At 39.0% G+C, this 13,192-nt stretch overlaps 1 non-coding gene across 1 annotated transcript; it reads right to left on the reverse strand.

The window, feature by feature from the left end:
• Window positions 1-4,642: 4,642 nt before the first annotated feature.
• On the reverse strand, window positions 4,643-4,745 carry LOC143363875 (U6 spliceosomal RNA). Its single transcript, XR_013083941.1, has one exon. It is a non-coding gene; the product is annotated as a U6 spliceosomal RNA (small nuclear RNA).
• Window positions 4,746-13,192: the final 8,447 nt, after the last annotated feature.

Raw genomic sequence — 13,192 nt, forward strand, 5'->3', positions numbered from 1 at the left:
TTTTATCTCCCGGAGATACGAGGACGCGCGAAATACGTCTGTAATTGTGTGTGAACCGTATAATCGTCGAGCATACTACTTGAGCATATTTCGATTTTCTAGAAACCGATAGATCTTATTTGTTTGCTAAAAGCCATTTTATTAATCGATTATACACTCGCCATATTTTGGACAGTAGTGGTCAGTTATGATACAGAAGCACGTTGGGGTGTTAAGGGTTAATAGATGACACGAACTTCCACGTTTATCTAACCCGATCTAATTCGTCGGGGGTTACAACCCCTAAAAGCCCCGTTAATTCGACCGGTAATTTCAAGCGATAGATCGAACCGGGCAAGTGACGAAAGTTTAAAATTCTCTGACTTTATTAAACGTAACTCGATCAGCTTGTAAACTTGGCCCGCGTCCCATTAACTAATTGTTTTCACAACGCCATGGTTTCCCGGCCAAGGTAAGTTATGAAAACGAGGCTGGCCGGTGCATCCGATAACTATGCGATTCGATTCCCTGCGTCTTCAGAGCTGCACATGACTTTTTATTCCTCGGCGGAGGCTAAGGAAAATGATTTCCATCCACAATGGCCGACGTCGCGGACGTTCTCGCCGTTCCCTCGAACTGATTCGTTCGATTGTATCAGAAACTTTCTGTATTTCGTCCTCTATGAAACGATATGCTCTCACCTTGTTCTTATAAGGATCATTCCACGCGAAATCGGACTCTTGTTGCAGCAATGTTTCGCATTTTGTTCAAATTTGAATATGTTGTAGTCACCTATGAACAAGTCTCAAAGGATTTTCATGATTTTACAGAAAAGTAAGAAAGTGTCACTCTTGTTTCATTAAATTATACGGCTAGAACTAACAAATCGACAAAGATCAAAGATGAGTTTTTGGGAGCATATAGTGATAACGTAAGAGAGTATACTAAAAATGTTGTCATTTGAAAAAAATGTTTTTTTCACCATTCATTTTGCAATTGTTTGAAACAGATGCAATATTTTCATGGCCGGAATATTCTTAAAAATTTGAAAAAGAATGGGGAGATAGCGCAAAGTGTCCCCATTACTGACAATTTAATGAGAATTAAAATTATTTTAAGTGAACGCTGCACGTAGGTAAGATGTCCGGCCGCTGCTTCTACCGCGCGCCTGCCGTCGGAAGCTGTATGTCACGGTGCAGCGTTCACTTGAAATAACTTTAATTACGGAAATTTGAAACTGTCCGCTTTTATGAGAAAGTTCCTCATTTCCCTTAAAGTTTTTAAATTGCTCCTGCCACGAAAGCAGGAACATTTGTTTCAAACAATTGCAAAATAAACGGTGGAAAAACATTTTCTTCGAGTGACAACATTTTTAGTCTACATACACTCTAAGGATGCGTGCCAATTTAAGAGTAAAATTGTCGCGACTTATTCTCCAGAGTCAATTCGTCAGTGTTTTACATATTATGCACGAAAGGAATGGCACTCTCCGGTAGCATCGGAAGTATTTGCTACCGGAGAGGGCTATTCCTTTCGTGCATAATAAAACACTGACGAATTTGACTCTGGAGAGCAACTCGCGACAGTTTTACTCTCAAATGCACACACAGTCCGGTGCAGTCCGGAGTGTACGGTACGTTAAAAACGTTGTCATTTGAAATAAAAAAAATGTTTTCTTCACCATTTATTTATTGCAATTGTTTTAGACAAATGCAATGTTTTCGTGGCAGGAACATTTTTCAAAATTTGAAGAATACGAGGACCTTTATCAAAATATCGGACAGTTTAAAATTGACGAAATTAAAGTTATGAAATGAACGCTACACCACAGACGAGGTATAAGATAAAAGATGAAAAAATTATTCGAAGTTTGAATAAATCCGCTTCGAATAAAAAAAATTATCTTTTTTCGTCGAATAAAATTATTCGATACACATCAAATAAAGATACTTTCTTTACTTGAACCTTCGAATAAGGAATACAAATTTTTTTTATCTTTTACTAGTTATTCGAAATTTTTATTTAGATAAATATTTTGCCCAACTCTGCCATTTTGCACGATCGAGGAATGATTAGCGGCATCCCGGACCCTTGCTATTCTCATCGGTACACGTACACGCCGACCTGGTGGTGTGTGAGTGTGCCGAGGCACGGCTGTTCGAACGAAGCTACGGCAGCGCCGTCGTTTACGATGTGGACCACGCATGCTCAGATCGCCTCTATTGTCAGAGATCATGCGATCGAATCAGAGAGGATACTCGGAAAATGCCACTCGACACTGAATTTTTTTTTTTTTTTTTATTTTCATTGCTATTAATATTAACAACAATAATACAAAGACTTGAGTCCACTCGGACCCATTAGCCGCAAATATATGTTTCCCTTATACCTATATACATAACGATTTGACTTACGTACTAAGTTGCACATTTTCCTATATATATATTTTTATTTCTTTTTTTTTTTTTTTTTTTCTCTCTCACTCGACACTGAATGTGGAAAGTGCACCCAGCTCCCCATACTGGACGAAAATGTTACTATTTAGCTTCTTCGAGTGGCCGTTATAGCGGTACTATCGATTGTTCAAGGCCACCTGGGAAAACTGGCCCTTAAGAAGAAATTTCGCAGTTATTTTCTCATTATTTCTTTATCAATGTTTTAATTTGAATAGATCTTGTTTTCTTGAAGTTGGAATTTATGGGATATGGGTCGTAGGGATTGGTGTTTCCTTATGACTTCTGTGAAATATATTCTTTACCTTCCTTGAGTTTTAGCGCCTTATATATATACATTAATATATGAAGTAAGGTATGAAATTATCGAGTCAAAGTGGTCAATGTTTTTTCACTTTGCAATCAAATTCACAGAAGTTATTTATTCCTGATCACTATAAGCTGTTTCTATACTATATGTATCGATTGCCAAATGATTCCTTCAAATATCTCGATGCTTTAAATTTGACTGTGATTTCGGACCTGACATGAGTATAGAAATGCCGCGAGTGGAAATACTGGAACATTTCGACAAGAAAAAAACGTAGATAAAGCGAATATGTACGAAATAGACATAATAAAGGATTTATTTTGTACATATTAAGAAGCAATATTTTATTCACTATATTGTCTTTTAATCTATTTCTTTTTTTTACTAATTATTTCGCCAGTCTTTGAGAATACTCTTTCGGAAGGAACAGATGTTGTCATAACACAAAGATACTCCTTCGCAAGCTTTGATAGTGTTACGTCCCAAGTGGTATGAATTACGATCTTAAGAGGATAGGACGCAGTTTCGAACCTACCTGCATACACCGGCTATGGTTCGGGAAATTGAGGCTCGTTTAAATAACTTTGTACCCTTATTTTGAAAACAACAAAATTATTGATTTATTCAAAGTGTGGTTCTGAATCAGAGATTACAAATTTGATTTTACAAATATGGTTTATATAGCGCATATACTGGAGTGCTTACAAATAGTTTGATTATAATAATAATAATAATAATATTAATATTACCGTGATCACGGGTTCGGATTCGGTTACAATGTACTCCGACTGCTGACACTGGTCTTTGAAACGGTTTGTCGCGAAACAACTGAACGAACTATTTTAACTTCAAAAGAGACTACTGGACTATTGACTATGACTGAATAACTGATTGTTCACGATTGTCTGACTGACTGACTGACTATTTATAACTGAATTTTAGGAGTTGGTCCCCCTTTTTATAAGATGCACAATCCTTTGTTTTTCAAAGATGCTGGCACAGGAGTCTCTACCTTGCATCTTTTTATCTTCTTGATGTCTCCTGACTAGTCAGCTGTACGCCGACAGGATCTTTTTACCATGAAGTCGGCGTCTTTTCTTATAATTTGGCATATTTGGACACCTTTCCTGTTTGTTCTCAGCGTGTAAACTGAGAACTTCATCTGCGTGTCTTGCAGGAAGAAAAGTTGGAGTCGTTTCTCGTGCTACCTTACTGCGTAGAATTTTTAACATATATCTTAATCCTATTTTTACTTCTCCTCGTGCGACATAATCGGATGTCCATAATAATTCATAATAATTCTTCATCTGAGGGTTTATTCGTTGGCGGTCGAACCACCGGACGTTCACTGCCTCTGTCTGCTGGGACTGTGATTGACTGCAATTCTGTTCCCCGCGGGGAAAAAAAAAAACAGTAATAATCTATCTATCTATTATAACGTATCTATCTATTATAATCTATCTATCCATCTATCTGTGCATTGTGCGGCCACTTCTTACTTACAGTAACGAGCAAAACTGAGTCTACACTATTTCAAGCAACATAACTTTCTAAAAATTAGATCAAATGACTTGAATTTTATTGAGAAGTTAGAAGGATTAGTTTATTAGACGAGGTGTAAAAAATTTTTGAAAAAAATTTGAATTGGTCGGAATCGCAAAAGAAATAGTAAAAGTTGATTTTTTCAGGCTCTTTTATCTGAGCCTGTATTGAAAATTTAAAGAATGTATTTGATTCGTTCGAATAAATTATGTCCATGCTGAAAATTTCACCGGTATTGACTTATTCGTTTACGAGTTATAAACGATTAAAAATTGCGATTTTAAGCCGAAAATCGTGAAAAATGGCAATTTTTCCACTTTTTCTCTAAAGGGTGTGTGCCTGGATCACGCGAGTACTCAACAGCACAGAACGCTTCACGATTTTGCGTGTTATCCTTGCGCAGGGACCATGCTAATCTTCTCTGTATCGTTCCAAATTTAGTATATGTGCTGTCGAAGCAATTACATGTCAGACACAACCTCCATAATTTCCAACCAGGGCGTTTGATATGTCCCACCGGATATCTGGTGCAGCGAACGGACGATTATCGTCTGTGAGTTACGCACGATCTAACCACGAAATTATACTAAAGGCATAGAACATGTCAAGACACAACACAATCGTCCTACATATTTCATCGTCCATTACACAAGTATATATCATCGGAATTAAATCATATTTGGTTTAGTTTTAATCAGAAACATGTTGGTAAATATGTTGGTAAGAGTTTCATAAAAAAAAATAATGACAAATAAAGAAGTTTTGTAACTGGATTCGATTAGTCTTCTGGTCTCACACCGATATAGCCGACAATGTGTGCCACACTTCTCGGCGACGACGGCTCTTGACCTTTGCTGTTTTCGCCGTTTTCACGTCAGTAGCGTTTTCAAGTTATAGGTTTCTTATGACTTGAAGAGGGTACGACGGTTTCCAGCGTTCCCTGTGTAGTTCAAATGGGACGCTCGGCGAGAACCTCCGATTTCGTATCTTGTCAGTAAAAACGGCGGACTGACAAACAACGAGATTTCACTGTAATAGGCAGTCCTTATAGTAATAGTTATATAGTATTTGTATGGAGTTTTCTATTTTTTAAATATTTACCTCTTTGTGTATGCACAGGATCACGAGCAGGTTGAACCCATTTACGAGCAGACCCAGGAGGGAGCACAGCAGGATGGGCACGTCAACAAAAGAAGCGTCCATCTTCGAGTCTCTTGCTGAAACACGCCATTCGTAGCTTTATCTTAGTATTAAATAACGAATTTGTACGGTGTCACGTTGCCCTGATTTTCGGCCCGTCCGACGGGAGAAAAACCCGGGCAACGGCGGGTTTTTACAGACCGTGAAGCCGGGCCACGTTCGGCCGCGCGAAACGTGGTCCACCCGGGACAAACGGCGCACAGTGGTGCCAAGGCGGCAAAAAGTCCATTTTATAAATTTTCGATTTTTATAAAAAAAAATTATTTCTGTATAGCCTAATAGTGCGTGCATGATGTGCCAAAGTCAGATTTTTGAAAAAAAATTTTTTACGGAGATATACGCATGGTAAATAACCATTTCCTCGCTCCTGGGAATCCATCAGTTTTCAGTGCGAAAGTTATGTAATTACTCCGCCTATAATTGAATACTAAGGGGTCTACAAATCATATGGGTCATTGCAAATGGTTTTAACTATTGACTGGAAAAAAAAGTTTTCCAAAAAAAGTTGTTTAACATTAAGTAATATGGACTAACCTGAAGCCCCTTTGCGTTACGCTCATTTTTTATTTATGGCGGAATACAAAAAATCCTTTGAAAAGCTTCGATCTGGAACTAATCGTTTTGGCAAGTTATAATATTGATCTAGCTTTGTGCAAAAAATCACGAGATACTTCGAGATGCTTTCGCGGCAATTTAAGTTCAAATATCAACTTTCGGAATTTCCAAGAATGAATCGCACGGAAGTCATGATTATTTGATGTTTCAGGTGAAATTTTTAAGGGTTACATATCGGATAAGAAAAAAAAGTGACATTCATACATATAAAAAGATATTTAATAACAATTTTTTATGTTAAATAAACGAAGTTTTCGTTCACTGGACTACTGTCGCAAAAATGCAACAGGTATTTTGTGGTAGTGCTCCAATGAACGCTGTAAAAATAATTTATGTCAGATAAAAAAAATTGTTATTAAATATTTTCTTATACATAAAAAATTAATAAATCGTATGCACTTCTCATTTTTCTTTATTATTTAGAAATATTCCTAAAAAATTTCACCTGGAACATCAAATAATCGTAACGTCCGGAAAATTCACTCTTGGAAATTCTGAAAGTTGATATTTAAACTTAAATTGTGACGAAAGGGTCTCATGATTTTTTGCACAAAGTTAGATCAATATTACACCTTGCCAAAACGATTAGTTCCAGACCAAAATCTATTAAAGTATTTGTTGTATGCTTCCATAAATAAAAAATGGGCAGAAAACGGAGATTTTCGATTAGCCCATACTACTTAATGTTAATAACATTTTACACAAATTTTTTTTGCCTAATAAGCGTTCTACCTGTGGCAATCTCTCGACAAATTTTCAAACAAATTCGTTGGATAGTTTCGTTTTTATAGATTTTTTGCCGCTTTTTGGCCATTTGGCACCACTGTGCGGCGTCTCGTCGACTCGATTTTCGCGACGGTTCTCTCAAGTTCGGTACTCAGAACGGGCGCCAGACACGAGGACGGTGCCACACGAAAAATTACGCTATGACGCGAATCGGCCGCCGCGATCTCGATTCGACGAGCACCGCGCGATATCCTGGAAAGCCCCTACACGTGTCAGGGTTCTACGGGAAAGAAGGACGGGGCATTCCCCGCGGCGGGAAAGTTGCTCAGAATTACGACACACGAAAGTGGGCTTCTACTTTACATTTATTGTCGTTCGGGTGTTACAAAAAGCTGCCGGCAAAACCCGGCAGCGGTGGTCCGAGAAGCCCGCACGATTGTACAAAATACACGACGGATGGACGGTCGCTCGCGCTTATCGTACCCGAAACACAGCGTCTCGCAGGTGTATTCGGCAGCTGCCCTCAAATCGTTATCATACGCCGCAAACTGTTACTTATTGTAGGCAACCGTTAAGGTCCAGCTTTCCCAGGTGGCCTTGATCCGCCACAGTGTGCGTGCCGTGTGCGTGTGCCATGGTGTGCCGCACACAACGCTAGATCGTACAAGATTGCAAGGGTTCGGGAGGCGTCAATTTATGGCTCGATAATGTAAAGATGGGGCATGTCAGTGGTCAAAAGCGGTAGATGAAGGATAAATCTAGAGCGTTTGCCACCAGGCAGGTCCTACTTTTGCGTTGTCGAGCAACATTTTGCATTATTCGGTCGCATGATGCCGAATGCCCGAAATCTGCTATGCAGATGACACCCTGATTTATGCCGTGGGGGAGGACTGGAGGAGGACCAGGCACCACGGTGAGGCCGTCCTGGACTGCATGGTCGGGCGAATTCGGAGGATGGGGCTGACCGTGGCCGCCGCAAAGACCGAGGCGATCTGGTGGTATGGATCGCCTCGGCCGTGGCGGCTACCCCGTGGTCAAGACCTCCGGATTCGCGTCGCTAAAACCTCCGTCGAGATCGGGCCCAGGATGAGGTACCTGGTCCTGGTCATAGACGGCCGCTGGCGATTCGAAGGACACTTCGGGCTCCTCGCCCCCCGACTGGAGAGGACGGCAGCCGCCTCGGGAAGCTCAATCCGAAGGCTCCAGGGATGGGAACACCGGGTGGGCCCCTCCGCCCGGGGTCTTATAGCGTAGGCAGTGGGGGAGGTTAAAACCTCCCCCGGGGTATGATGATAGCTGGGAGGTGTCCTGTTGAGTACACGCGTGATCCAGGCACCTTCCATTTAGCTTAGGTGGGCGTGGGTTCTGTAGTGGGTAGCCCCTTGGGGATCTTTCCCCAAGGGGTAGTCCCACATAACCCCGACTCCCCCCAGGGGGTCGGGGTATGCGTAACGTCATTTTCCCTACGGAAAAAAAGGGGGGGACGTGGGCAAATTTTGAAGCATAAACCTCGTTTTCATAATATCCCTAATATTTTTACTTGACAGAAACATATACAACAATACCTCCCGACCCCAATATAACACTAGATTTATTATTAACAATAAGTAATGTGCCGACTAAAGATAAAAGATTTAATAGACAAGTCGATGCACTTAATCCATGTAAAAAAAATGTTAAGGAGATAAGTAATACAGCCCGTAGATGACTAAAGGCCGAAAGTACTCCAAAAATATTTTTCCGGAAAATTATTAAAAAATAGTTTAAACATAGTTAAAAAATGTTTTTACAACAGCGTAACAACAATCATACGGTTAGAAATCGAAAAAACATCTAATTAAAGAAAAAAAAATTGGACCCGGGCGAGATCCGAACCTGGTCCACAGCTACTGCACCAACCGGCGCCGTTGAAAATACCTTCGAAATATTGGGATATATCCTGCGTAGTATAATTGTTGTTTTTTGTATTACGCAATTTTTAAAGTCTGGACGATGTTTCCCTGAACTTAGAGATGTTTAATATTACATAATATATTTTTACGATAATCATAACTTAGTTTTTAACGGAAAAAACGCCGAAAAAAGTGGTTTTTATTTTTTCCTACTATGACGCACCAATCGCAGGAATTTGAAAAAAATTGAGCATAATGCTTAGGGCAATATCTCATTGTTAAATTAATTCTGTTCTAGTGTCTCTTCGATTTCCATATGAAATCTGCATTTTTTCGATTTTTACAGCCAGAGTTTGCAACCGAAAAATCTGAAAACGACTCGAAGTATGTGGTTTGGTGTCCGAAACGTGTCAGATTTTTTTCAGAATTTTAAATGGGGAAAATGGGCCAAAAACTGGATTTTCGTTTTTCCTCTATAACTACCTTTACAGATGTGCTATAGGACTAAAACTTGGCTGAAAGGTATCTTTTTTGGTAGGCTATCGAATGGCGCAAATTGGAATAAAATCCCTTCCAGGGCACATTTGACCCCCAAAACCGGCTATAGCCTTACTAAACATTTCAGTATTGCACCAGTAAATTCTACCATTTTCGTATGTATAGCATGAAAAAATATATATAGAAGGGAAATATTCTAGAAGAAATTTTTCGTTTTGCAGTTAAAATGGCTTCGTATGCAAAGGGTTAAAAGGTACCTGGCTCTTCTCCAGTGTTTATTTTTACGATATTCACGTTCGAACTGTGTGTACATTGCTACGCAACTGGTTATCATGGCGTCCATTGGTGAAAAATATTCCATGTCAGTGTGAGACCTTGTGCGCTCTTAGCGTCTGTTTTAAAATTTGTTCTGCTCGAATTAATAATTTGAGATTCAAGTGAACTGAACAGCACCACTGAACAAACGAAGAGCAGCACTCTTGCTCTTACAAATATTGCAGTTCTGCCAGCAAAAAATGTTAGCCGGATTTTCTGCCGCACCTGGCTCACGGTCGTATGAATTAAACTCTTCGTTGTATTTAATGTGTTCACCGGGATTACGTTCCCCCGGCAGGCAGACCTTGCCACAGTCGAAGATTAACCCTTTGCGAACGAGTGTCGGCAAATAGCCGCCCAAGTCTTTTTACCGTTGCGGACGAGTGTCGGCATACCGGGTGGTTCACGACAAACAGGCCACCTAAATAGCTCCGTTAGGATTAGAGATAGAAGAAAATGTTAGAGAGAAAAGTTGTACTGTTAAAGGGGGCAAATATGGTGATATAAAAAAATGTTCCTATTGTAGTCGTTTTCAAGGTCTTTTGAAGGTCATCGATGATTTTCAAATAGCACCACATATTTTTAACCACCACACCACCATATTTTTTTTTTTACTATATAGTCTTTGTATTGATAAGATCTTATCTTCCGTATAGTGTAAACTTACGATGCGAGACCATGGTAGGTTCAGAACGAATTCAGTCTGCCGCGTCAGTCTTTCAGTGTCACTACCAGAGAAACCAGCAAAGTTTTCATACATTTTATACATTTTCACATATTTTTTCACATATTTTACATCTTATAACATCTGAAGCCAGACGTGGTTATAAATTATAATAAATATATGGGTGGGGTAGATAAAGCAGATCAGTACACAGGCACGTACTGTTTCATGAGAAAGTCTCAAAAATGGTGGCGAAAATTATTTTTTTGGGGATTGGAAGTTTCAGTGATAAATTCCTATCTATTACATGAAGAACATCACAAGACATACAACATAAAAAAAGTTATCCCATTTACAATTTGTACGTCACTTGGTAGGTCAATTGATTGGCGATTTTTGAGACGCTAATCCCAAGGCTCCTGCGACTTCTGGAACAGCAGAAAGGCTCAACGGCCTTCTACATATTATTAGGCGAGATGAGACAGGAAGAAGTAACGATTGCGTCGTCTGCTCTAATCGAAAAATAAAACACGGAAGGAGAGAGTCGAGGTACTATTGTGCTACTTGTTCGGCTAAGCCGGCCTTGCACATAGGTGATTGTTTCGAACTATATCACACAAAGCACGAATATAAAACATCGCCTATGTAAAGACGACTAAATTTGTTTCTTTGTGATTTTATAAAAATGCTATTTGAATAAAGCTTTAGATTTTATAACACAAACGTGCGACCTGAACACTTTATTTACTGCGCGCTCCAATACCTATCGTCCACAGCGACGCTCGCCCGTCGAGCGCCCCCGTCCGCAAAGGGTTAAAGTGAATAGAATGAAAATCTTCCTTTCTCCGAAAAGGATTAGTTGACCGTAGCAAAAGCTAGCAAAACGGTGCACTTCTTAGGACAATTTGCGGATTATGGAGGTGGATCCGAGGTTAAGACTCCGTAGATTCGCGATAAGATAGAGCGACCACGTTACCGACAAGAATAGGCGAAAAATCGTTTTTCCTGGCTCCGAGTTTTCTGACTCCGCAAAAGTCACGAGACTACCCTTAGCTCCTAGATCGGATGACGCACATCGTCCCGTTCCACCGCTTCGATGAATAGTCGAATCGATTTCTCGATTGTTTGCGGAAGGGGAATCATACGGCAAATGATCAATTAAGCGGAGCCCGATGCGTGCCAGGTTTTTAATTAACCGACCGTTATCACTTCAAGAATTAAAATATACGTGCTCGCAGCTGTGCGCGCGGTTTTGTTCTCTTTGCAAATGTCCCCGGTACGAAACAAATGAAACAATGAGATTTCCATAAAATTACTCGTGTGCACGGTGTACGCAAAGTGCTCGTAATCCGGCCGCGGCGCTTCCCTTCCGCAGTATTGACAAACGTGATAATAATGTGCTCGCTGATGCGGGACAGACACGTGCACCCTTCCTCCGAAACGAAGTTTATTCTTCCATTCTATTGTTTTTTTACATTTTCATTACAGGCTGAAATGCGTTTTGTTTGAAATAACAACTGATAACATTGTTTCTGTGCCTTTGAAAGGCAAAGGTTCTACTGCAATCTTACCGCACTTCTGCAATAATATCCATCGAGTTGAGGATTGATGGAATAGTTTGCGAACAATGCATCAACCGGGGAAGCATAAAAGCAATGACCGTGGTTACAGTTCTACGTACCCAGAGAGAAATTTCATTGTCCGGATAACGGTGCAAAAGCCCTTTGATGGTTAGCAAAACCACGAACATGCAAAGCTGGTATTTATATTTGGATGTTTACGGTCGGATAATATTGCCTGGGCTAACAGATCTCTCTGTGAAACGAACGTTGCAGGGGTTATTACATGAAGCTGCAACGTTTCCGAACGCACTGTATCCAGTTTTATCATCCATTTCTGCTTATTTTTCGTTGATTGATTAACTACAACTGAACCGAAAAATATACAATTTTTCCGATTTTAAATAACTACAACGACTTACAGTCATATTCGGGCACTTTCAAAATCAATTTCCTTAAAGTCAGTTGATTTTTACAGAAAAAGTAAACGAATACTCGATCGATGTCAATTATGAATTATTTACTATTCCTCGCATCGAATAGGGCTGTTACTTTCCCGAAGCTTCGACACTTCGAAGCTTCGAAGGATTCGAAGGAGCGAAGGGACCTTCGAAGGTGATGAAAATCGAAGGTTCGACACTTCGAAACTTCGAACCTTCGATTCGTTTCCAGTTAACGGATAAAAGGAATAAATTTTCATAATTTGTTTCTATATTCATTATTTGAATTGTTATTTCACTTATTTATTGTTAAAATAATGGTTTAAATGAATAAATTTTCAAATTTTGTTTCTACATACATTATGTGAATTATTTCAATATTTCATTGTTAAAATAATTATTTAAAGAATGTACAAGTATTTACATGATGAATATAGAAACACATTTCTATAGATTATAAAAATTTCCGTAGATTATAAATTTTTATACTCTATAGAAATGTATTCCTATATTAATTATGTAAATACGTGTACATTGTCTAAACAGTTATTTGAACAATAAATTATTGAAATAATTCAAATAATGAATATAGAAACATATTGTGAAAATTTATTTATTCAATAAGTTATTTTAACAATAAATAATTGAAATAACAATTCAAATAATGAATATAGAAGCAAATTGTAAAAATTTATTTATTTAAACAATTATTTTATCAGTGAACTATCGAAATGATAAATCAAATAATAAATATATTATCTTAACAATAAATTATTGAAATAATTCAGATGGTGAATATAGAAACAAATTATGAAAATTTATTCCTTTTATCCGTTAACGGGAAACGAATCGAAGGTTCGAAGTTTCGAAGTGTCGAACCTTCGATTTTCATCACCTTCGAAGGTCCCTTCGTTCCTTCGAATCCTTCGAAGCTTCGACCTTCGAAGCAAAGTAACAGCCCTAGTATCGAACGCGTAACACTGTAACACAGTGTTTAAA

The sequence above is a fragment of the Halictus rubicundus genome, unplaced genomic scaffold (assembly GCF_050948215.1).
Source record: "Halictus rubicundus isolate RS-2024b unplaced genomic scaffold, iyHalRubi1_principal scaffold0160, whole genome shotgun sequence".
Taxonomy (NCBI): domain Eukaryota; kingdom Metazoa; phylum Arthropoda; class Insecta; order Hymenoptera; family Halictidae; genus Halictus; species Halictus rubicundus.